Source organism: Neovison vison, chromosome 3 (genome assembly GCF_020171115.1).
Source record: "Neovison vison isolate M4711 chromosome 3, ASM_NN_V1, whole genome shotgun sequence".
NCBI classification, from domain to species: domain Eukaryota; kingdom Metazoa; phylum Chordata; class Mammalia; order Carnivora; family Mustelidae; genus Neogale; species Neogale vison.
Genome location: NC_058093.1, coordinates 196,566,436 through 196,590,171, shown reverse-complemented (window position 1 = coordinate 196,590,171; position 23,736 = coordinate 196,566,436). Strand labels below are relative to the sequence as shown.

Below are 23,736 nucleotides of genomic sequence, written 5' to 3'. Positions count from 1 at the left end.
CTCTCATGCTTAAGAAAAATCGTTGGGGGGCGCCTGGATGGCTCAGTGGGTTAAAGCTTCTGCCTTCGGCTCAGGTCATGATCTCAGGGTCCTGGGATCGAGTCCCGTATCCGGCTCTCTGCTTGGCAGGGAGCCTGCTTCCTCCTCTCTCACTCTGCCTGCCTCTCTGCCTACTTGTGATCTCTGTCAAATAAATAAATAAAATCTTTTAAAAAAATAATTGTTGGGTTTTCTTCCTGAGTTTGGGTTCACAGTTTTATTTTTCAGCAGACAGACATCCTCTACCAGAGACTTCGAAAACTACCTTAACAATTGCCCTTGAAAACTTTGAGACACACAAGATTAACCATTTTTTATCGACAGACCCAAACAGCCTTTGAAAGCATAAATTGATATCCGGTCATCAGAGCTTTAGCACTTTGGAAAAGACCTAGATGTAATCCCATTTATCATTCAAACAAAACTTTCTTAACCTTATTACCCATGAAAGCTTTTGAGACAGACAAGATGAACCACCATTTTAAGGCCAGCTTTTTTGACCTTCAGCAAACCAAGACAGGATCACTGCCAGCTCTAAACCTCATGAGTGCAGGACAGGTGAGTAGATGCCATGCTTTTTTTTTTCCCACCAAAGTGGAAAGAGGCAGTTCATGTCAGGCCAGAAAAGACAGGGAATTTCCCTGAAACAAAGGGAGTTTTGGAAGCTGCTTGGGAATATCCTTCAAGTCTCTGTCCTGAGGGAGACTAACCACATTTGGCTCCAACTGTACCCATTAAGCCAGGAAATGAATGAGGGAGAAATCCCCATAGACCGCTCAGTTCCTCTAGGATACGAGCTTGGGAGTGAAGGCGATACCAATTTCCGAGTAGATCCTTAGGATCCTAACTGGGCTCTTAAGAAAGCAGAGCTGGACTCACGCTGGAAACCGAAGGCACCCATGGGCTCACCCATCCCTTGACACCCATATCTTTCAACAGTGGCCAGAATCCCACATTTTCCTGCTTCGGAGAGGATCTGATTTAACAGAAGGATTATGCTCAAGTTTGGAAAACTTTGAGGTTCCCCGTTCAACTCAGGTCTTGTAGCAGCCCCTCCCCCTGATCCCCCTTGGAGCACTCCTGTTCTTAGAGAAGTGAAACCCTCGAGCACCAGCAGGGGTTCCCAGATAGGGTGGGACAGGTACGGGGACCTGATCTTATGCTAGGAAGGAAAGAGACAGGAGTGGAGAGTTCCCCTGCAGACTCCATTTGCCTATCAAGTTTTTTTTTTTTTTTTAGGATTTTATTTATTTATTTGACACGGAGAGAGAGAGAGATCACAAATAGGCAGGCAAAGAGAATATGGGGACGCAGGCTCCCCATTGAGTGGAGAGCCCCGATGTAGGGCTCGATCCCAGGATCTTAAGATCATGACCTGAGCTGAAGGCAGAGCCTTAACCCACTGAGCCACCCAGGTGCCCAGCCTACCAAGCTTTGATGTGGATGTGGTATTCCTTTGTTCCTCCCAGAGTCAGGGCGGGGAGGTTTCCAGAAGAAAGCCACCAGGAGGCTGGGATTGATCCTACAAAGCTGAGATCAGAACAAAAGAAAATGAGCCACCTTTTTCCCAGTTAAAACCAGGAAGGCAAAGTCCTTCAGGTGGCCAAGTCTTGTCCCCTAACTTGTACTGCGGCCATGCCCCAGAACAAAAGAAAATGAGTTGCCTTCGTCCAGTTAAAACCAGGAAGGCATCCAAGTAAACAAGATTGGGCGATTTATGGGCCTGATACTCTTTCTATAGCCTATAATGCCAGGAAGGGGCTCTATAGGAGTAAAGGTCTTGGTCAGGGAATTACCCATCTACAAGAGGAAGAGGAAAAGTCGTCCCTTACCTCATTTTCTTATAGTTGATCAGGGAGACTTGGGAAGAGAGGAAAAGGCACCCACCACCTCAGTTCCTCCTCATTTTTTCCTGACGTGTGGCCCTAGCAACTCATGCGACTGACAGCCAGAGCCCCTGTCCTCTCTGTGAGGTGCTGGGAGGAGCTGACTTTTACCCAGGCTTTGTTCTACCTCCAGAGAGTGACCTGGTTTCCCCACCCTGAAGCCTCCCTTAGAAGTCAATGCATACACTAGACTTCTTTAAGCATTCTGTCTGGCATAGCCACCGAATCATCTTTTAGTAGAACTGCTCTGTCTGGCAGAACCACATGGAGGGACAAGATGGGACACCCAGGGAGGGCAAATCCACCTGGGATAAGCCCCAATGGGACCGAAAAGTCGGGGAGCATCCCCTAGATTACAGTTCCTTCGCGCTGCTTGGCCATTCCTGCACATAGCTGCTGTAGCCAGTCTGATGGGTGTCCGAGTCGTGCCCAGGATAGGAGGAGTCAGAAACGGTAACAGGGAACTTTGAGTGAGGTCCCTTGCCCAGGGGACTCTCCTGGGCTTCCTCACTCATTCTCCTGGGGGAGGAATCCACCAAGAAAATAGTAGGAGAAGGTTTTCTCTTCAGATACCTGGGTGGGCGAGTAAGGAACCAGGTCCCTCCAAGAGCCTTTGGTTGTCCAAAGGGTAGCCTGAGGTAGTGGCCCTTAGCTGCTGCTCAGTTTTCCCTGGGTCCCTCACATCCAGTGATCTGTGCTGAGAGGAGTTCTGAGTCTTTATCAAACCAACATTCCCAACCTCAAGTCAGAGAGGAGCCCAGAAAACCTGTCACCCGAGACTTGAGAATGACAGCAGCCACACTGACGGCTCCGACGTGGCCGCCCGGTGCCCTGCACCTGGGCAGAAGTTTCCTTCCTCGAGGGGAGCTGGGACAGGATATCTATGTGCCTACCACAGCGGTGCACTGTCTGTAGAGAATTTTTTAAAGAATAATAAAAACTGATAAAGTCTGCCACTTTGTTTTATCATCTTGTGCCAGAAACTCGAAACAATGTCAGTTTGGGTAAGTGCTCATGGATTGTGTTCTTGCTGTTATTAGATGAGTGTTCTCCTAGTGTTTGTGAGGATGAGTGGTTGTAAAGGCTGGAAACGCAACTCAGACGGGCCGAAGCCTTAGAGGAAAGATTCTGGCTCACCCAGACGCATGCCCGGAACAAGGTGCTCAGATGTTAGGAATCTGCCTATTTCTTTCCCATCCCTGCATTCCCGGGGCGGGCTTCATACACTGGCATGTTCTTCCCTCCATGGAGGCAGATGGCCTCCAAAGCTCTATTCCCTAAGCTTAACCACACAGAGCTCAGAGAGAGGCTCCTTCTCAAGCAGAAGTCCCACGCCAAAGCAGCTCATCGGCCAGCTTTGGTCAGGGTCCCGTCCCTGAAGCAATCCCAGGGATTCTCCCTGGCTGGTCCTGGCTCGCCTAGCCCCAGACCACAGGGACAGGAAGGCGAAGACATGATTCCCGAAAGGAAAAGTGAGATGCTGTAACAACAGAGTAGGACTGGACGCTGGCAGCAAATATCCAAGATATTCCTCAGCGCTCCCAGAGCCAAGCCCAGAAGACATCCTTCATCCCACATAATTTGCACTGCTTGGAACACTGAGAATCAGAGAGGATCTGGGAGCAGCCCAAGTTCATGGTGTCCAGAGCCCGGGGATACTGTATCCCATGCCAGCAACTCTCTTGGACACTCCGGGCCATCGCTGATAACTGGTAATACAGCTCCCTGTCCCCCGAAGTTCAGACATGTGGGCTCTGTGCCCTAAGAGATAAAGACTAGCCACACCCAGCACCCCACTGCACTGCGCTACCGGATAACAGACAAGCCCCCTGGCCAGCCCTCACCTGCTCCCAGACTGCTGTCTGCCCTTGTTGGCCTGAGGTGGAAAGGAGAAGGTCTATCCATGTGCCTTTGAATCCTCATTCTCTCTTTTGGGGGTTCTGTAGCTGTGTTGATTCTAGGAAGCAGAGCACAGGATCGTTTGGCTGTTTTTAGGTCCAATTTTAAAATGCAACTAAAGCCTTTTGGTTTATTTATGTTCTCTGAATATAATAAAGATTCATAAATAGGCCACTGGGCCGATCCACTCCAAGCACAGCAGCTAGAAACAGCTGGGTTTTTTGCTCAGCCCCCCTCCCTATGTTGACCTTGAAGAGAGGAGCCTTTCAAGTCCTAATGATGTTGCCGCTATAAAACTCGAAAAAGCCCCCCTCCCCTGCTGCCTCAGAGATAAAACCCAAATATCATAATCTAACATTTGAGACCCTCCCACATTCCTTATAATAGTCAACTTAATCAGTAATCATTAACGGGCTCTCTCTGGGGGCCAGGTAGCCAGCAAGGCACTCTGCACTAATCAGATCAGACGACCTTCGTTAACAATGCTAGGAAGGAGGACTAGTTTAATTCCTACTTTACAGAGGAGGAAATTGGCGAGGCCACGTTCAGGCAATAGGCTTGAGCAATGGAACCGGGAGCAAGGCACAAGGCACAAGAGCCCCCAGTGATCACACCAGGGGCCAGAATACAAACAGGCTCACTAAGCCGCCCACCTCGAAATAACCACAGGCCTTAATAACCACTGGGCTACTTACAACCAGGCACAGTTAGCTTTTTAAAAAGGGACAATTCCATACGTTCCCATATGTCCTCAGCCCGCCCTGTAACTGTGGTCCTCACCACCGCCTCATGGCAGACCATGTCTCCTTTGCCCTGGTGCCCGCTGCCTGCTTGCAGTGTATCCAATAAACTTCTATGTACTTTGCTCTGCCTTCCCCAGCTGGGATGCCCACACTTTGGTGGCTCATCTGGGGGAACGTCTGCTGGCCCAGGACTCTTCCCATTCTCTAGGAATTTCTCAGGACTTTCCCTCAGTGCATGGCCTCTAGGATTCCTTGGAGAACTGATGATCTCTCCAGTTGTGTCGGGAACTGATTAGTCCTCGGTGAGGATCCCAAGTCAGTAGGGGAAGCCCTCGGATGGCCCTGTCTGAAAGGGGTAGGGATTTCCCCTCTTGCCCTTCAGAGGGATCCTTCCCTTTCTGGCCCTTCAGTGGCCTAACCCTAGTATTCCTCAGACAACTGAAAGTCTCGGGCTAGGGAGGCTCCCTGGTGTGGTCTTTGGGGCCCCTTTCCTGATGCGGAATGACTGTCAGCCGCCTTGCTTCTTTTAGGCAACACCCCCCCCCACTTTCCCTTGATTCCCGCAGATCCAGCCACAATCTTGATCTATAGGCAAAACACATCCCCTGTCACCCCAACAAGGATTGCTACTGTCATTTGCCAGGACCCTCTCCTTGGTGAGACACCCTACTACAGCCAGTCGCCCCATAAAACACCTGGCTCTTTTTCAGGTCAGTGGCCATGCAAGGACAGGAGCAAGTGGTCAAGGATGAATTCTTGAGACGTTTTGGTTGCAGAAAGGGGCTTTTGTTACCGTACGGGGACAGGACCCATGGGCAGGAAGAGCCGTACTGGGATTGTGAGGAGTGACCGATTATAGACTTGTTAGTTAGTGGGGGTTAGGGGACAGTGTAAGTCTCTTAGGAATTTATGCATGTTAAAAGCAAGGTCTCCAGGACCTTGGAGGGCTAGCTATTGTTAAGATAAGGTTGCTTTCATGGTTTAGTAAAACATTAGTCATGAGACCCTTCAAATGTCTATCAGTGGGCTGCATGTTTGAAAAGCGATTGTTAACATGTATCTTTTGGTGGGGGGCAGGAGAGGAGGGCGGGTTACAGGAGGACGTAACAGGGACAGGAGCAAAGCTTTAGAGGTAAAACATTAAAGGAAGTTCTTGAGGGAGCTGCAGGAGTGTTACAATCGTCATGCCTCAGGAATCCTGCGGGGAGTCACAGCAAGTTATTTTCCTTCCACCGAGTGGGGCACACTGCCTGAAATCTTGATGGTCCGAGCTCCATTCCCCTTGGTGGGACGCCCCTTTGGGAATCCGCAGCCGGTCTCTACAATTCCCTTCTATTCCTTCGAACTTGCCCTGGGGATGTGTTTGGTTTTTTTTTTTCAAGATTTTATTTATTTGACGGATAGAGATCACAAGTAGGCAGAGAGGCAGGCGGCGGGGGGGTGGGGGGTGGGGAGCAGGCTCCCCACTGAGCAGAGAGCCCGATGTGGAGCTCCATCCCAGGACCCCGAGATCATGACCTGAGCTGAAGGCAGAGATTTAACCCACTGAGCCACCCAGGCGCCCCGGGGATGTGTTTTTAATAAAAACTGGAACAGAGACATCTGGGTGGCTCAGATGGTTAAGCATCTGCCTTCAGCTCAGGTCATGATCCCAGGATCCTGGGATCAAGTCCCACATCGGGCTCACCGCTCAGCAAGGAGTCTGCTTCTCCCTCTGTCTGCCGCTCCCCCTGCTTGTGCTCTCTTTCTCTGACAAATAAATAAAATCTTTTTAAAAATAATAATGAAATAAAATAAATAAAAATAAAAAACGGAACAAACTGGGCTCCCAAGGCCTGAGGAAAAATGTCCCATCTATTTATGTCGTGTTTCCTGGCTTCATTACAGACTCCCAGATCAAGAGGTATGGCCCCTCTAGGGAACTTGCTTATAATACTTTTTTTCCCAGTTGACCTCTTTTGCCAGAACTTCAAATGGTCAGAGGTCTCACATGTAAGCCTTCATGCCATTGTCCCCCAAATCTCCAACCCCCCCCCAAAAAAACTGCAGAATGTGCCTTGCTGGGTTTCATGGCCCATATGGTCCTAGAACATTCCAGATGATCCCTCTTTTATGCCATCCTATCATCTTTCCCTTCCCCCTGAAGGCCCAGCAGCTCTCCTGCACATACACCGCCCACTTTAGACTTTCCCACGGGTACCCCAGGTAAAAACTGACACTGGGGAAGAAACTGATCGACTTCTAGTGCACACAGATGCAAAATTCTGAGTATGAAGGCTAATTTAAGTTTGTTGATGTAACTAAAATAGATATGTCTTTAGAGTTATCAGCATGAACTATAAAACCTTTCCTTCAAACAAGGTTTACTGAAGTCCAATAACCTCGCCTTATCTCCGTTGCAATTTGTTGGCAAAAAGATGGCTTAAAATCATGGTTCATTTTATAAATAAATAAATAAACTTCTTTTAAAAAGATGCGCTGTGGGGATGAGGGGGTGCCCCTGGCTGGCTCCGTTTGGAAGAGCATGTGACTGTTGATCTCAGGGTTGTGAGTTCAAGTCCCACATTGGGTGTCGAGATTACTAAAAATAAATAAGCTTTCAAAAAATGATGGTTAATTTTGCCTGTCTCCTAAAGTTCTCATGGGTCATTGCTAAGTTAGCTTTCATAATCTTTGGTAACCTGAAACTTGGAGGTTTTGCTAGGTTAAATTATAAATTGGGTTGGATTCATTGGATATCTAAGTCTCTTCCAAATAAGATAAAATATAGAAGCATTAATTATTAAACATAAGGTTTACCTGCCTTTGGCTTCTTATTGTGGAGAGACTAAATATACTTGGGTCTGTAGGAAACATGCTTCGTGCCTTCCTGAGACATTTTACTAGGAAAATACATGTTCCTAAAAATGACGAAGTGTATTAGTAAATTTGCCGATCTAAAGAATCCTGCTCTAATAGTTCACGATTGAACTATACTACTTCATTTTCAGTGGAGACTAAACTAAGATTTCTAGGAGTTAAAATTCTGCTGAATGTAATTAAGACTGATGGAAATTATAAGGAAAGCAACTCTTTATGTAAGAAAGTAGGAGACAACAAACACATCAAAAAATGGGCAGAAGATATGAACAGACACTTCTCCAATCAAGAAATACAAATGGCTATCAGACACATGAAAAAATGCTCATCATCATTAGCCCTCAGGGAGATTCAAATTAAAACCACATTGAGATATCACCTTACACCAGTTAGAATGGCCAAAATTAACAAAACAGGAAACAACATGTGTTGGAGAGGATGTGGAGAAAGGGGAACCCTCTTACACTGTTGGTGGGAATGCAAGTTGGTGCAGCCTCTTTGGAGAACAGTGTGGAGATTCCTCAAGAAATTAAAAATAGAGCTTCCCTACGACCCTGCAATTGCACTCCTGGGTATTTACCCCAAAGATACAGATGTCGTGAAAAGAAGGGCCATCTGTACCCCAATGTTTATAGCAGCAATGGCTACAGTCGCCAAACTATGGAAAGAACCAAGATGCCCTTCAACGGATGAATGGATAAGGAAGATGTGGTCCATATACACTATGGAGTATTATGCCTCCATCAGAAAGGACGAATATCCAACTTTTGTAGCAACATGGACGGGACTGGAAGAGATTATGCTGAGTGAAATCAGTCAAGCAGAGAGAGTCAATTATCATATGGTTTCACTCATTTGTGGAGCATAACCAATAGCATGGAGGACAAGGGGCGTTAGAGAGGAGTAGGGAATTTGGGTAAATTGGAAGGGGAGGTGAACCATGAGAGACTATGGACTCTGAAAAACAGTCTGAGGGGTTTGAAGTGGCGGGGGGGTGGGAGGTTGGGGTACCAGGTGGTGGGTATTATAGAGGGCACGGCTTGCATGGAGCACTGGGTGTGGTGAAAAAATAATGAATACTGTTTTTCTGAAAATAAATAAATTGGGAGAAAAAAAAAAGAAAGTAGGAGACATGTAAAAAAGGTATAAGAAGTGAGCATACATTTTCTTTTTTTTTTTAAGATTTTATTTGATTATTTGACAGACAGAGATCACAAGTAAACAGAGAGGCAGGCAGAGAGAAGGGGAAGCAGGCTCCCTGCTGAGCAGAGAGCCCAATGTGGGACTCGATCCCAGGACCCTGAGATCATGACCTGAGCCAAAGGCAGCGGCTTAACCCACTGAGCCACCCAGGCACCCGAGCATACGTTTTCTTGAGGGAAAAAGAAAGTAAGTTTGTCCTAAATTGAGACTGGTGAGTTAGACGGAAAAGGATTAGGAAAAAATCTGAATCCAAAAGAAAGTTGTAGAAGGTTTGTGAAGAAAAAGCTTTAGAAAAAAAATTTTATGAGTGGTTAGGACAGATTAAGATTGAAATGAATGGATTTTTTTAAAAGATTTTATTTATTTATTTGACAGAGAGAGATCACAAGTAAGCAGAGAGGCAGGCAGAGAGAGAGAGAGGGCATGGGGGAGCAGGCTCCCTGCTGAGCAGAGAACCCTATGCGGGACTCAATCCCAGGACCCTGAGACCATGACCTGAGCTGAAGGCAGAGGCTTAACCCACTGAGCCACTCAGGTGCCCCCGTTTCTGAGTTCTTGTTCTGAGGCTCCTGCAAAATGAGTTCTGTCTTTAAAGAGATTCATGAAAAGGACTTGTGTGTGTGTGTGTGTGTGTGTGTAACAAATACAGGTATTTGCTATCTTTAAGATCATAAAACTGAACTGAGAAAGAATCTCCAGAACTTATGGGAAAGCTGCATTCAAACAGGACAAAAATAAAAAATGTAGGACTGAATGACTTAGAGAAGATGATTATAGTTTTTATGACTCTTGTTAGAACCACTGCTGGTTCTCTCATGTTTGCTCTTTCAGATTAAGGAAACTTTCTTTCTTTTTTTTTTTTTTAAGATTGTATTTATTTATTTGAGAGAGGGGAGAGGTCAGAGGGAGAAGCAGACTCTCTGCCAAGCAGGGAGCCCGATGTGGGACTCAATCCGGGACTCCAGGATCATGACCTGAGCTGAACGAAGGCAGCTGCTTAACCAACTGAACCACCTAGGCGCCCCCGAAGGAAATTTTCTCTTAAGACATCCATGATACACAGAAATATCATGATAAAATATCCCTTTGTGAACAAATTGAAACACTTAACTTTTCTTCCCATTCAAACCCTCTAAAATTCAGAAACTCTCTGTGAGTATTCTTCCTTCCACGGCAGCTACAATTATTTGCATAACTTCAATAAGAATCTGTTCTTGTAAGAGGACACTGTTGGAAACACAAGTTATTTTGCCAAGGCTTTGACTGACTGTCATATTTGAGACAGATAAGCATAAACTCAGATATGGCCAGACAGTTCTAAAGAACTAAGATTGACTTTATGGGGACAGTGAAACCCATTGAAAATATTGGTCTGAAACTTTGTTTATAGAGTTCCTGGTAGCTGTACCAGATTAGCAAAGAACATCAGTTCCTGGCAGGTGCAGGAACCTCAGGGCATTTGGGGGACCTAGAGAAGAGGCATGTGCCCAAATCTATAAGTACCATACCTTTTGGAATCAGGAGGCTATTAAAAGTTCAATCTAGGGGCGCCTAGGTGGCTTGGTCATTAAGCATCTGCCTTTGGCTCAGGTCATGATCCCAGGGTCCTGGGATGGAGCTCCGCATTGGGCTCCCTGCTCAGGGAGAAGCCTACTCCTTCCCCTCCCACTCCTCCTGCTTGTGTTCCTTCTCTTGCTGTGTCTCTCTGTGTCTAATAAATAAATAAAATCTTTGGAAAAAAAAATTAAAGTTCGATCTAGAGATTCCTCATGAAAAGTTCCAGCAAAGTAGACATTTTTTAAGAGTTTATTTATCTAGGGGTGACTGGGTGGCTCAGTGGATTAAGTCTTTGCCTTTGGCTCAGGTCGTGATCTCAGGGTCCTGGGATCGAGCCCCACATTGGGCTCTCTGCTCAGCTGGGAGCCTGCTTCCCTCTCTCTTTCTCTGCTTGCCTCTCTGCCTACTTCTGATCTCTGTCTGTCAAATAAATAAATAAAATCTTTTACAAAAGAAAGATTTTATTTATCTATTTGAGAGAAGAGAGAGAGCGTGAACCCAACAGGGGCAAAAGGCAAAGGGCAGAGGGAGAAGCAGGCTCCCCACTGAGCAGGGAACTGGATATGGGGCTTGATCCCAGGACTCTGGGATCATGACCTGAGCTGAAGGCAGAGGCTTAACCGACTGAGCCTCCCAGGCAACCCCAGAAAAGCAGAGTTTAATGGACCTATATGGTCGGGGCACTAGGGTGGCTCAGTCTGTTTAACGTTGGACCCTTGATTTTGGCTCAGGTCGTGATCTCAGGGTGGTGAGATGGAGCCAAGCATGGAGCCTGCTTGGGATTCTCTCTCTCCCCCTCTGCTCCTCCACCCCCACCCCTGCTTTCTCTCTAAGAAAAAATTTTAATTAAAAAAAAAAAGATCTATATGGCCAATCACTATTCTTGCTGAGCTTATTTAAATAATTAGGCCACGTTTGTTAAAACTGGACGTGTTTTAGGGGCACGTCTGCTTCTCCCTCTTCCTCTGGCCCTCTCCACTGCTCGTGTGCTCCCTCTTGTTCACTCTCTCTCAAATGAATAATAATTTTTTTAAAATCTTAAAAACCAGACTTGTTTTACAAATGAATTAGTCTTGATTTGGCTATCTCTGGAAATAAGGGGGAATTTAGAGAAAAATTGTGTTCCAACAACACAGCTTTGTGGAAGTCAAATTCTAGTTCTGACTGTCTTTGAATGTTTGTTGTTTGTGTAAGCTAGACCACTTGAGGGAAGAAACTTCAGAAAAATTGCTACAAAGGCTCATGTATGGACAATCTTCGTGCTTGTTACTCTGTGGAGATAATAACAGGACCCCATGGGCGTATGATTATTTGAACAGCTGGAAAACTGGATGGAGTCCCCAACAATTGTGTAACTCAGCTATCACCTTGACCGATTCTGTGTGGCTGAGATGACAAAGTCGCTCCGTAAAATCCAGAGCGCACCCCACTCCGTGGGGTTAACTGTGGGGTTAACTTGCAGAGATAAGGGATGACTCTGCTTTCCTTAGGACTGGATAGAGGTTGCACCTGGGGTTACCCTTATTCCCCAAACAAGTCTTCTCCCACTGGCCAGCAATTCTTCATAATTAGGATATTGTTAAGGCTAGACACTAAACAAAGACGGCTTCTTGATGGTTTTATTCCTTAGCCGTATTTCTCTCAGGAGCTGCCTCTATTGATATAAACTTGCAATTAGAGGCTTTGGCCAAGCATCATACAGCGGCCATCTTTAGTCAAGCCCAACACACAGTCACCCACAAATTCAAAAGGTAGCCCTCCAAAACTGAGAACCAGTGCAACAGGCCCCTCCCACAGAAGATCAGCAAGAACATCCAGCCAAGGCCAAGTTCATCAATCAATAAGAACTGCAAAACTCCAGCCCTAGGGGAATACAGCACATAGAATTCACGGGTTCTCCCCCGCGATTCTTTGGTCTTTCAATTTTAATTTTTTTTCCCTCTTCCCTTTTTCAACTAATTTCTTATTTCATTGACTTTCTAAAAAAATTTTTAATTGTCATTTTCACAGTTACATTCTATCCTTTCATTGTATTTAATATCATTTTTGTGTGTATGCACACACACACACACACAAGTTTTTCTCACTTTACAATTTGGGGATGTAGTTTCTTCTAATAGACCAAAATACGTTCAGAATCTAGTGTATGACTCTACTCTCCTCACTTGTCTGATCATATTTTCTTTCTCCTTCTTCTTCTTCCTCCTCCCCTTCCTCCTCTTCGTTCTTCTTGTTAAAGTCTTTTTAAATTTTCATCTTTACAGTTACATTCTACCCTTTCAATGTATTTAAATTTTTTTGTATTTTTTTGGTATTTTGTATTTTGTATTGTGCAAAAGTTTCGTATATTTTTGTATTTACATAAGTTTTTCTTTTTTACAATTTTGAGATGTAATTTCTTCTAACAAACCAACCAAAATACACTCAAGGTATAATGTATCGCTCTGTTTGGTTCAACTGTCTATTTATATTCCTCTTTTTTTTCTTTTATTTTGTCTTTTAATTCTCATTTTTACAATTACATTCTATCCTTTCACTGTATTTTACTTTTGTATATGTATGTTTTTCTTTCTTTACAACTTTGGGATCTAGTTTTCCAACAACCAGGCCAAAATACACAAAGGATCCAGTGTATTGCTCTATTCTGTTCACCTGTCTGATTATATTCTCTCTTTTTAATTTTAGTTTTTATTATTTATTTGTGTTTTTTTTTGTTTGTTTCAGGTCCCTTCTACTTTGTTTAGTGTACATTTCTCTGGGAACATTGTTGCCATTTTAGTATTCTGTTCTCTCATTCATCTAGTCTTCTCTGGACAGAATGACAAGACATAAAAACTCACCTCCAAAAAGAGAACAAGAGGGAGTAGTCACTGCCAGGGACCTAATCCGTATGGACATAATAAGATGTCAGAACTAGAATTCAAAATAATGATTATAAAGATACTAGCTGGGCTTGAAAAAAACATTGAAGACACTAGAGAATGCCTTTCTGGAGAATAAAAGAACCAAAATCTAATCAAGTCAAAACCATAAAGACTATTAATAAGATGCAATAAAAAATGGAGGCTCTAACTGCTAGGATAAATGAGGCAGAAGAGAGAATTAGTGATATAGAAAACCAAATGATGGAGAATAAAGAAGCTGAGAAAAAGAGAGATAAGCAACTACTGGATCACAAGGATAGAATTTGAAAGATAAGTGATACTATATAGCAAAACAATACTAGAATAATTGGTATCCCAGAAGAAAAAGAAAGAGAGAGGGAGGGGAGAAGGTATATTGAAGCAAATTATGCAGAGAAACTCCCTATTCTGGGGAATAAAACAGGAATCCAAGTCCAGGAGGCACAGAGAACCCTGCCCAACAATCAATAAAGATAGGTCAACACCCCAAAGTATAATAGTGAAACTTGCAAATCTCAGACAAAGAGAAAATCCTGAAAGCAGCTTGGGATGAGATCTGTAACCTACAAGGGTAGAAAACCAGACTGGCAGCAGACCCATCCACAGAGACCTGGCACTGCCATGATATACTCAGAATGCTAAATGAGAAAAATACACAGCCAAGAATACTTTTATCCAGCTCGGATGTTATTCGAAATAAAAGGGGAGATAAAAAGCTTCCAGGACAAACAGAAACTAAAAGAATTTGTGATCACCAAACCAGCCCTATAAGAAATATTAAAAGGGGGGCACCTGGGTGGCTCAGTGGGTTAAGCCTCTGCCTTCAGCTCAGGTCATGATCTCAGGGTCCTGGGATGGAGCCCACATCGGGCTCTCTGCTCAGTGGGGAGCCTGCTTCCTCCCCTCTCTCTGCCTCCCTCTCTGCCTACTTGTGATCTCTCTCTGTCAAATAAATAAATAAAATCTTTAAAAAAAAGAAATATTAAAAGGGGACCCATTGAACAGAAAGAAAGACAAAAGTAACAAAGACCAGAAAGCAACAGAGACAATATACAGAAACAATTATTTTACAGGTAGTACGATGGCAGTAAATTTGTATCTTTCAGTAGTTACCCTGAATGTAAATGGGTTAAATGTCCCAATCAAAAGACACAGGATTAAAAAACAAGACCCAATGATATGCTGTCTGCAAAAGACTAATTTGAGACCTAAAGTAACCTCCAGATTGAAAGTGAGGGGGTGGAAAACCACTAATCATGCTAATGGACATCAAAAGACAGCTGGGGTAGCAATCCTTGTAACAGGCAAATTAGATTCTAAACCAAAGACTGTCATAAGAGATGAGGAAGGACACTATAAAATAATTAAAGGGTCTAGTCAACAAGAAGATCTAATAATTGTAAATTTTATGCCCTTTACATGGGAGCAGCCAATTATATGCCAATTAATAAAAAAATTAAAGAAATACATTGATAACAATAAAATAATAGTAAGGGACTTTAATACCCCATTCACTGCAATGGACAGTCATCTAAGTAGAAGATCAACAAGGAAATAAGGGCTTTGAATGACACACTGGACCAGATGGATTTCACAGATATTTTCAGAGTGTTCCATCCCAAAGTGACAAAATACAGATCCTTTATGAGTGCACATGGAACATCCTCCAGAATAGATCACATACTGGGTCACAAATCAGATCTCAACTAGTACCAAAGGACTGGGATAAATCCCTGCATATTTTTGGACAACAATGCTTTGAAACTGGAACTCAATAACAAGAGGAAATTTGGAAAGAATTCAAATACATGGAGATTAAAGAACAGCCTACTAAAAAATGAATGGGTCAACCAGGAAATTAAAGAATTAAATTTATGGAAACAAGTGAAAACACAACTGTTCAAAGCCTTTGGGATACAGCAAAGGTGGTCCTAAGAAGTATTAGTAATACAAGACTTTCTCAAGAAACGAAAAAGGTCTCAAAAACACAACCTAACCTTACATCTAAAGGAACTGGAGATAGAACAGCAAATAAAGCCTAAACCCAGCAGGAGAAGAGAAATATTAAAATCAGAGCAGAAATCAATGAAATAGAAACCAAAACAACAGTAGAACAGATCAATGAAACTAGGAGCTAGGTCTTTGAAAGAATTAACAAGATTGATAAACCCCTGGCCAGACTTATCAAAAAGAAAAGAGAAAGGACCCAAATGAATCATGAATGAAAGAGGAGAGATGGCAACCAACACTGAGGAAATACAAATAATTATAAGAACATATTCTGAGCAACTATCTGCCAACAAATTAGGCAATCTGGAAGAAATGGATGCATTCCTAGAGACATATAAACTACCAAAACTAAAATAGGAAGATATATAAAATCTGAACAGACCCATAACTGCAAGGAAATTGAAGCAGTAATCAAAATTCTCCCAACAAACAGAAGTCCAGGGCTGAATGGCTTCCCAGGGGAATTCTACCAGATATTTAAAGAAAATTAATACCTATTCTTCTGAATTTGTTTCAAAAAAACAGAAAAGGAAGAAAAACTTGCAAACTCTTTCTATGAGGTCAGCATTACTTTGATCCCCAAAACAGACAAAGACTCCAACCAAAAAGGAGAATTACAGACCAATATCCCTGACAAACATGGATGCCAAAATTCTCACCAAAATACTAGCCAATAGGATCCAGCAGTACATTAAAAGGATTATTCACCAAGACCAAGTGGGATTTATTCCTGGGCTATAAGGGTGGTTCAACATCCGCAACTCAATCAATGTGATTCACTACATAAAAGAGCAAGAACCATATGATCCTCTTAATAGATGCAGAAAAAGCATTTGACAAAGTACAACATCCTTTCTTGATTAAAACTCTTCACAGTGTAGGGAGAGAGGGAACATACCTCAATATCATAAAAGCCATATACAAAAAGCCCATAGCAAATATCATTCTCAGTGGGAAGAACTGAGAGCTTTTCCCCTAAGGTCAGGAATACGACAGGGATGTCCACTGTCACCACTACGGTTCAGCACAGTACTGGAAGTCCTAGCTTCAACAATCAGACAACAACAAGAAATAAAAGACATCTGAATCAGTTAAAGAAGAAGTCAGACTCATTCTTTGCCGATCACATGATGCTTTACGTGGAAAACCTAAAAGACTCCATCCAATAGAACTCATACAGGAATTCAGCAGAGTGTTGGGATATAAAATCAACACAGAAAAATCAGCTGTATTTCTATACACTAACAGTGAGACAGAAGAAAGAGAAATTAAGGAGTTGATCCCATTTACAATTGCCTCCAAAACCATAAGACACCCAGGAATAAACTAACCGAAGAGGCAAAGGATCTGTACTCAGAAAACTATAGAACATTCATGAAAGAAACTGAAGCTGATGCCAATAAATAGAAAATTGTTCCATCCCTCCTACACTGTTGGCGGGAATGCAAACTGATGTAGCCACTCTAGAAAACAGCACAGAGATTCCTCAAAAAGTTGAAAATAGACCTACCCTACAACCCAGCAATCGCACTACTGGGTCTTTACTCTAAAGATACAAATGTAGTGATCTGAAGGGGCACATGCACCCGAATATTTATAGCAGCAATGTCCACAATAGCCAAACTATGGAAAAAGCCCAGATGTCCATCAACAGATGAATGGATAAAGAAGATGCAGTATATATATACAATGGAATACTATGCAGCCATTAAAAGAAATGAAATCTTGCCATTTGCAATGACATGGATGGAACAAGAGGGTATTATGCTGAGTGAAATAAGTCAATCAGAGAAAGACAATTATCATATGATCTCCCTGATAGGAGGAATTTAAGAGGCAATGTGGGGGGGCTTGGGGGTTAGGGAAGGAAAAAATGAAACAACATGGGATCGGGAGGGAGACAAACCACAAGAGACTCTTAATCTCACAAAACAAACTGAGGGTTGGTGGGGAGAGGGGTAGGGAGAGGGTGGTTGGGTTATGGACATTGGGGAGGGTGTGTGCTATGGTGAGTGCTGTGAAGTGTATAAACCTGGTGATTCACATACCTGTACCCCTGGGGCTAATAATACATTATATGTTAATAAAAAATTAAAAACTAAAAAAAGAAAATCATTCCATGTTCATGGATTGGAAGAACAAATAATTGTGAAAATGTCTACGCTCCTAGAGCAATCTATATGGTTAATGCAATCCCTATAAAAATACCATCAACTTTTTTCACAGAGCTGAAAAATAATCCTAAAATTGTATGGAACCATAAAAGACCCCAAAAAGCCAAAGGAATGTTGAAAAAGAAAAAGCTGGACGCATCACAATTCCAGACTTCAAGTTCCAAAGCTGTAATCATCAAGACAATATGGCACTGGCCCAAAAACAAACACATAGATCAGTGGAACAGAATACAGAACCCAGAAATGGACCCTCAGTCCTATGATCAACTAATCTTTGACAAAGCAGGAAAGATTAGCCAATGGAAAAAAAGTCTCTTCAATAAATGGTGTTGGGAAAATTGGACAGCCACATGTAGAAGAAGGATAATGGACAATTTCCTTATACCATACGCAAAAATAGACTCAAAATGGATGAAAGACCTAAATGTGAAATAGGAATCCACCAAAATCCTAGAGGAGGGATACCTGGGTGGCTCAGCTGGTTAAGCGTCTGCCTTTGGCTCAGGTCCTGATCCCAGGGCCAGGGATCAAGTCCCACATTGAGTTCCTTGCCCAGTGGAGAGCCTGCTTCTTCCTCTGCCTTCTCTGCCTGCCACTCCCCCTTCTTGTGCTCTCTAAATAAATAAATAAAAATTTTTAAATAAGTAAATAAAAGAATAAAGAATAAAAAGATACGTAATATAATTTAAAAATAGGCAAAGGATATGCATAGAGATTTCTCCAAAGAAGATATGTAAATTGGCAATAAGCACATACAAATGAAAGTCATTAGCCACTAGGCAAATGCAAATCAAAACCACGATGAAGCATCGGTTCCAGTTCCGGGAGAGCTGGAAGGGCTTGAGTCAAAACGGTAGCCAACAGCCGTTGGTGGGGTTGGGAAGAACAAGAAAAGCAGCCCTCCTGCTTTCTGGTAGGAATGTAAGTGGCACTGCCACTGTGGAAACCAGTTTGGCAGTACCTCTAACTGTTAATGAGAGTTACATTATGACCCAGTAATTCCACTCCAAGGTGTTCACCCGAGGGAAAGACTTGGGCACCATCATCCATGGCAGCCTTCTTTGTAATAGCCAAGAAGTGGGAAATGGCCCAGCAACTGAGAGTGACAGATAAGTAACATGTGGTATATGTGTTTTATGGAATATGGAGCCATGAAGGGAAATGACACCTGCTTCAACAAGGATAAACTTTGACATCACGCTAAGTGAAGGAAGCCAGATGCTCAACCACCTGGGGCATGACTCCGTTTCCATGAAAGGTCCAGAATAGGCACATCTACAGAAGACAGAAAGCAGATTAGTGGTTGCCAAGGCTAGGAGGAGGACAGGAGAACTGAAGAGTGACAGCTAAGGGTTGTGGGAATTTTTTGGAAGGTGATAGGAATGTCCTGGAAGCAGATACAGATTGCGCAACACTGTGAAGGCACTAAAAGTCCCTAGTGGTAAATTTTATGTTGTGTGTAGTGTACCACAATAAAAGAATAAATCTTTTTTTTAAAGATTTTTATTTATTTATTTGACAGAGAGAGATTACAAATAGGCAGAGAGGCAGGCAGAGAGAGAGAGGAGGAAGCAGGCTCCCTGCAGAGCAGAGAGCCCGATGCGGGACTTGATCCCAGGACCCTGAGATCATGACCTGAGCTGAAAGCAGCGGCTTAACCCACTGAGCCACCCAGGCGCCCCAAGAATAAATCTTTTTTTAAAAACAGATTTATTTATTTAGTTGAGAGAGAGAGAAAGGGAACACATGCATCTGAGTGGGGAGGGGCAGAGGGAGAGAGAGAATCTTCAAGCAGACTCCCCAATGATCACAGAGCCCAACACGGGCCTCAACCCCACAACTCATGAGATCATGACCCAAGCCAAAACCAAGAGTTGGACACTCAGCTGACTAGCTACCCAGGCACTCCACCAAAAATAAATAGGTTTTTAATTGAAATTAAAAGTATATTTTGAATCTACACACACCTCAATTAATTCTGACAAAGTGAACACACTTGGTAACAAGCACCCAAATCCAGAACATTTCCAGTACCCCAGAAACTCTCATTGTGACTCCTATAATCACTGTCCTCTAAAACGGCTTTAAGAAATAAACTGGTAGGGGGCGCCTGGGTGGCTCAGTGGGTTAAGTCTCTGCCTTCGGCTCAGGTCATGATCCCAGGGTCCTGGGATCGAGCCCCGCATCAGACTCTCTGCTCCGCGGGGAGCCTGCATCCTCCTCTCTCTCCTGCCTCTCTGCTTACTTGTGATTTCTCTCTATCAAATAAATAAATAAAATCTTAAAAAAAAAAGAAAGAAAGAAACTGATGGGTGCCTGGGTGGCTCAGTGGGTTAAGTCTCTGCCTTTGGCCCAGGTCATGATCTCAGAGTCCTGGTACTGAGTCCCTGCTTAGCTGGGAGCTGCTTCTCCCTCTGCCCCCTTCCCCTGCTCAAGATCTCCCTCTGGCTCATGCTCTCTCTCAAATAAATGAATAAAAATCTTAAAAAGCAAAACAAAACTCGTCTCCCTCGGGGCTCCTATGAACCTCCTCTCTCTTCTTAGAGGCCACACCTGTTGGGGGCTCCTGGTTTGTTTTCCGAGCTCACCTACCTGCTGACATCTCACGGTGCCATTGCCCCCTTCCACTCCCTGCTTCCACAAAACACATTTTCATTAGGTTGCAATTCCTTCCCTCCGTCGCTTAAATACAATTCTACAACTTCTGTTTCTTGAGGTTTCACCTTTAGAGACCAGGGTATAACTCTCCTCTTGGTAAGACAGAAGGATACACCTCCCAGTTTTCCAAGGTTCCCACTTTGTCAACAGGCTGGTTACAGATGTTCATTAAGAAGTCTTAACAAGCCCTGCCATAGCCATCCAATGAAACACTGGAACTTTCCCCCAATCCACATGTTCAGATCTTAGCCAAGGGCCAAACTTAGAAGCAGGCCTTTCTAGAACTACTAGGCTAACTCTCTTCTGCACGCTCCCTTCGCCCTTTGCCAAGCATCTTGAAAGCAGAATATGATCACTAGGGACCCATACAGCAGGGTGAGATGAGCTCAGTTACACCCCGCAGGGATCTCGGACTTAGCCAGGGGCAGGGAAACACACGAATCGTGGAAAGTGCAGTAGCTAGGCCACACCTTGCTGTCAGGTGGGCTCTTGGACGCAGAATCTGAATTCAAAGCTAGACGCTGCTTGGGAAGGCAGCAAGGGGAGTTCCCTTCAGAAAGAAAGGAAAGCTTCCGGAACAGTTCTGAAAAACCAAGATCAGTAACGCTCTCTCCTCTCCTCCCATGAGCATCCTAGTACAGGGGTTTTGTTTTTCTCTAGTGTTTAAAAAAAAAAAAATCGCTTCTCGGCCTTTTGGCTAAGATCAAGTGTTTAAAAAAAAAAAAAAGTCAGTATTGGGAGCCTGAGTGGCACAGTCATTTGAGTTCTCTGACTCTAGGTTTCCCCTTGGGTCACAGTATCAGGGTCCTGGGATCAAGCTCCATGTTGGGCTCTGTGCCTGGTATGGAGTCTGCTTGAGATCTTCTCCCCCTCCCTCTCTGTCTGCCCCTCCTGCTCATGCTCTCTCTCTCTCTCACTAATAAATAAATAAATCTTTTTTAAAAAATCAGTATGTCCCATTCAGTAACTAAAACTTTAATTCATTTTCAGTCACTCCCTACACTCACCCAGACCTTTGTCGGGAAGGGTTCCACACAAGAAGGACAAAAGTATTTTTGAAGGAAAAAAAAAATTTTATGCTACTTATCTGGAAAGACTCCTTAGGTTCAGGAAATAGGGCAAAATCCTGCTTTTTCAAAAGTCTTCAAAATGGGTTTCTATAACTCTCTACCCCTTCTACCCTGACCACGGATCTAGTGAGGCCCCTGGAAAAGATAATGTCTTTCGGGGGGACAGCTGCACTTAGCAGATGGCCCCACTAAGGTGTGTGTACCAAGAGAAAGTGAGGAAGGAAGAATCAGACTGTCTACCGATGGAAATTGCAGCTAACGGAAAAATCAAATGCAGCAATCCACAGCCATGGGATGTCCCCTGTCCATCAGGAGTTGTGGGGGAGGGTCACAGTCCTTGTGACATGCCCTCACCCAACCCGCTGCTTTGGGCAGGAATCACAGGAAGGCAACGAGTCTGCACCAGAAACAGCCAATGAGCAGCTGGGTTTTAACTTGTGCCATCAAACCTTTCGGGGGCCTGGGTGGCTCAGTGGGTTAAAGTCTCTGCCTTTGGCTCAGGTCCGGATCCTAGGGTCCTGGGATCGAGCCCTGCATCAGGCTCTCTGCTCAGTGGGGAGCCTGCTTCCCCCACCTTCTCTGCCTGCTTGTGATCTCTGTCAAATAAATAAATAAAATCTTAAAAAAAAGAAAGAAAGAAAGAAAGCCTTTCATCGTGGACACCTGCAACAGCCAGACGGTCTAGCGACATCCCTAATGTTTTCACAGAGTCTGCTGCACAGGGGGGTGTCCCAAATCTGCCCAGCTCCTCAGGTGCAGTGATTTTACCTGATTTTAGCTCCACGCAGCTTGATGGGGCTGAAACAGCAGCAGGTGTCAGCGTGGAGGCGGAGCCAGGCATCGGGGATCTGTGAATGCGGGATTCCAAAAGTCAGTGGCCAAAAAGTAAGATGATGGATACACTCGTTAGCTTGACTGTGGCAAACCTTGCACAGTGCCTATACCGTTTATCAAAATATCACATTGTATACCTTGATTATCATCAAGGCAATTCTTGTTAGACCTCCCTAAAGCTGAGGGGGGAAAGGCTCTGGCTTTTCTTCTGTTGCAGCCAAGCGAGACAGCTTTCCTAACCCTTTCTGTCATGTTGGTCTTAGAGCCCAAGTGGATATCCTCCAAACTATGCCTCTAACGGTCACACAGGCAATTTCACGAGAGCTCATTAGCAACGAAACAAACTGTTTTTTCAAGCCTCAAAGGTGTATCTCCATTTGGAGGCTGCTTCTCCTTCTCAGTGGTCTTCCCCCTCCCCCAACCCCAGAAGCTCCAAAAGGCAAAAATCATGGTAAGAATCTAGTTACAGAAGATTGCTCTGGTTTCAATACTCAAAAGATTTCAGGGGCGCCTGGGTGGCTCAGTGGGTTAGGCCTCTGCCTTCAGCCCAGGTCATGATCTCAGGGTCCTGGAATCGAGCCCCGCATTGGGCTCTCTGCTCATCAGGGAGCCTGCCCCTTCTCTCTCTGCTTGCTTGTGATCTCTGTCTGTCAAATAAATAAATAAAATATTAAAAAAAAAAAAAGATTTCAAATTCCAAGCAAAATCCAAGAAAGTTACATCCCGGTGACTTTTTTTTTCCTTTTTTCTTTCTTTCTTTCCTTTTTTTTTTTTTGCCACTCTCTCTGATGGGGACGATCCCTCTGGCACTTATGAAATTATAGGCATATGACATTTTACATCAATGTTAACCATACATCTAAATACAATAGCTAGGAAATACAAAGGAATTTTTAAAATTCTTTCTCCTTTAATTTCATTGCAGATGAGAGTCCTGAAATCCGAGTTTCTCAGGACCAGCCAAGGCTTCAACCTTACAAGCAGGCCTTTCTGTGAATGGCAGCCTGGAGCCTGCCAGGTTCCCTCCTCTCTGCATACCAGGGCCCAGTGGAGGATGGGTCTTAAGGGCCCCTCTGAAGAGAAGGCACCAGGAGCAAGGTCTCTAGGACCCACCCAGCTCCCAGCTCAGTTGGACAGAAGGTGGCAACTTGGGAGCAAAGAGAAGAGAGAGCCACCCTGGGCCACCGCTGACCTGTTATCCTACCCGGCCCAGCCTGAGAAGGAGAATTAGGAGGGAACACGGGGGCTCCAGGGACTGGGCCTTGCAGGCTCTCCCTCCCCGGTTTCTGGCAGCCACTGGAAGAGGAACCTAGCAGTGTATCCACAGTGTGACTGAGATCCACAGTGTTTCTAGAAGCAAAGTCCAGGGGTAGGACAGAGACACCAGCCCAGGCCAGCTGTGCCACTCACCTGCCTTCAGCACTCTGAGGCTGCTGATTATGTGCTCCCTGGTTTCGGTACACATTGACTGTGTGCCTAGGACACCAGCCAGGCCAGGCTGCAGAAGCGGGGGCTCGACTTGGCCACTGTGAACAAAGCGACACAGCGGGAGGCTGAGAGGGCTGCATCGAGCCCTTCTCCTCTCACGGAACCTTCTGGCCTGTGAGCTCTGTTCTGGGCTACCTCCATGCCATTTTCTCAGTTGGAAACCTAGACCCCGGGGGCTGAGGAGGACACTGAGGGAAGCCTGACAAGACACCCCCAGGAGGGGCAGAAGAAGGAGGTGGGACTAGCTGGCCAGCCTCCAGACCTGCCCAGAAAACAGAGAGAAGCTGGGAGAAATTGTCTGGATTGGCGGAAAAAGATCCAATTTCAGAAGCGAACAGGCCAGGGTTTGGGTCTCTCTTCTTCCCAGATCTGCAATCTTGCAGACCTACGTTCGCCTCTCCGGGGCTTCAGTT

At 44.4% G+C, this 23,736-nt stretch overlaps 1 long non-coding RNA gene and 1 pseudogene across 2 annotated transcripts in view; one reads left to right on the top strand and one right to left on the bottom strand.

The window, feature by feature from the left end:
• Positions 1-23,736, bottom strand: part of LOC122903044 — a 41,022-nt gene that overhangs the window by 5,718 nt on the left and 11,568 nt on the right. For both annotated transcript variants that reach the window (XR_006383917.1, XR_006383918.1), the window contains exon 3: positions 21,770-21,849. This is a non-coding gene — a long non-coding RNA (uncharacterized LOC122903044). The remainder of the gene's footprint in view (positions 1-21,769; positions 21,850-23,736) is intronic.
• LOC122903691 lies at positions 20,609-20,753 on the top strand (annotated as a pseudogene).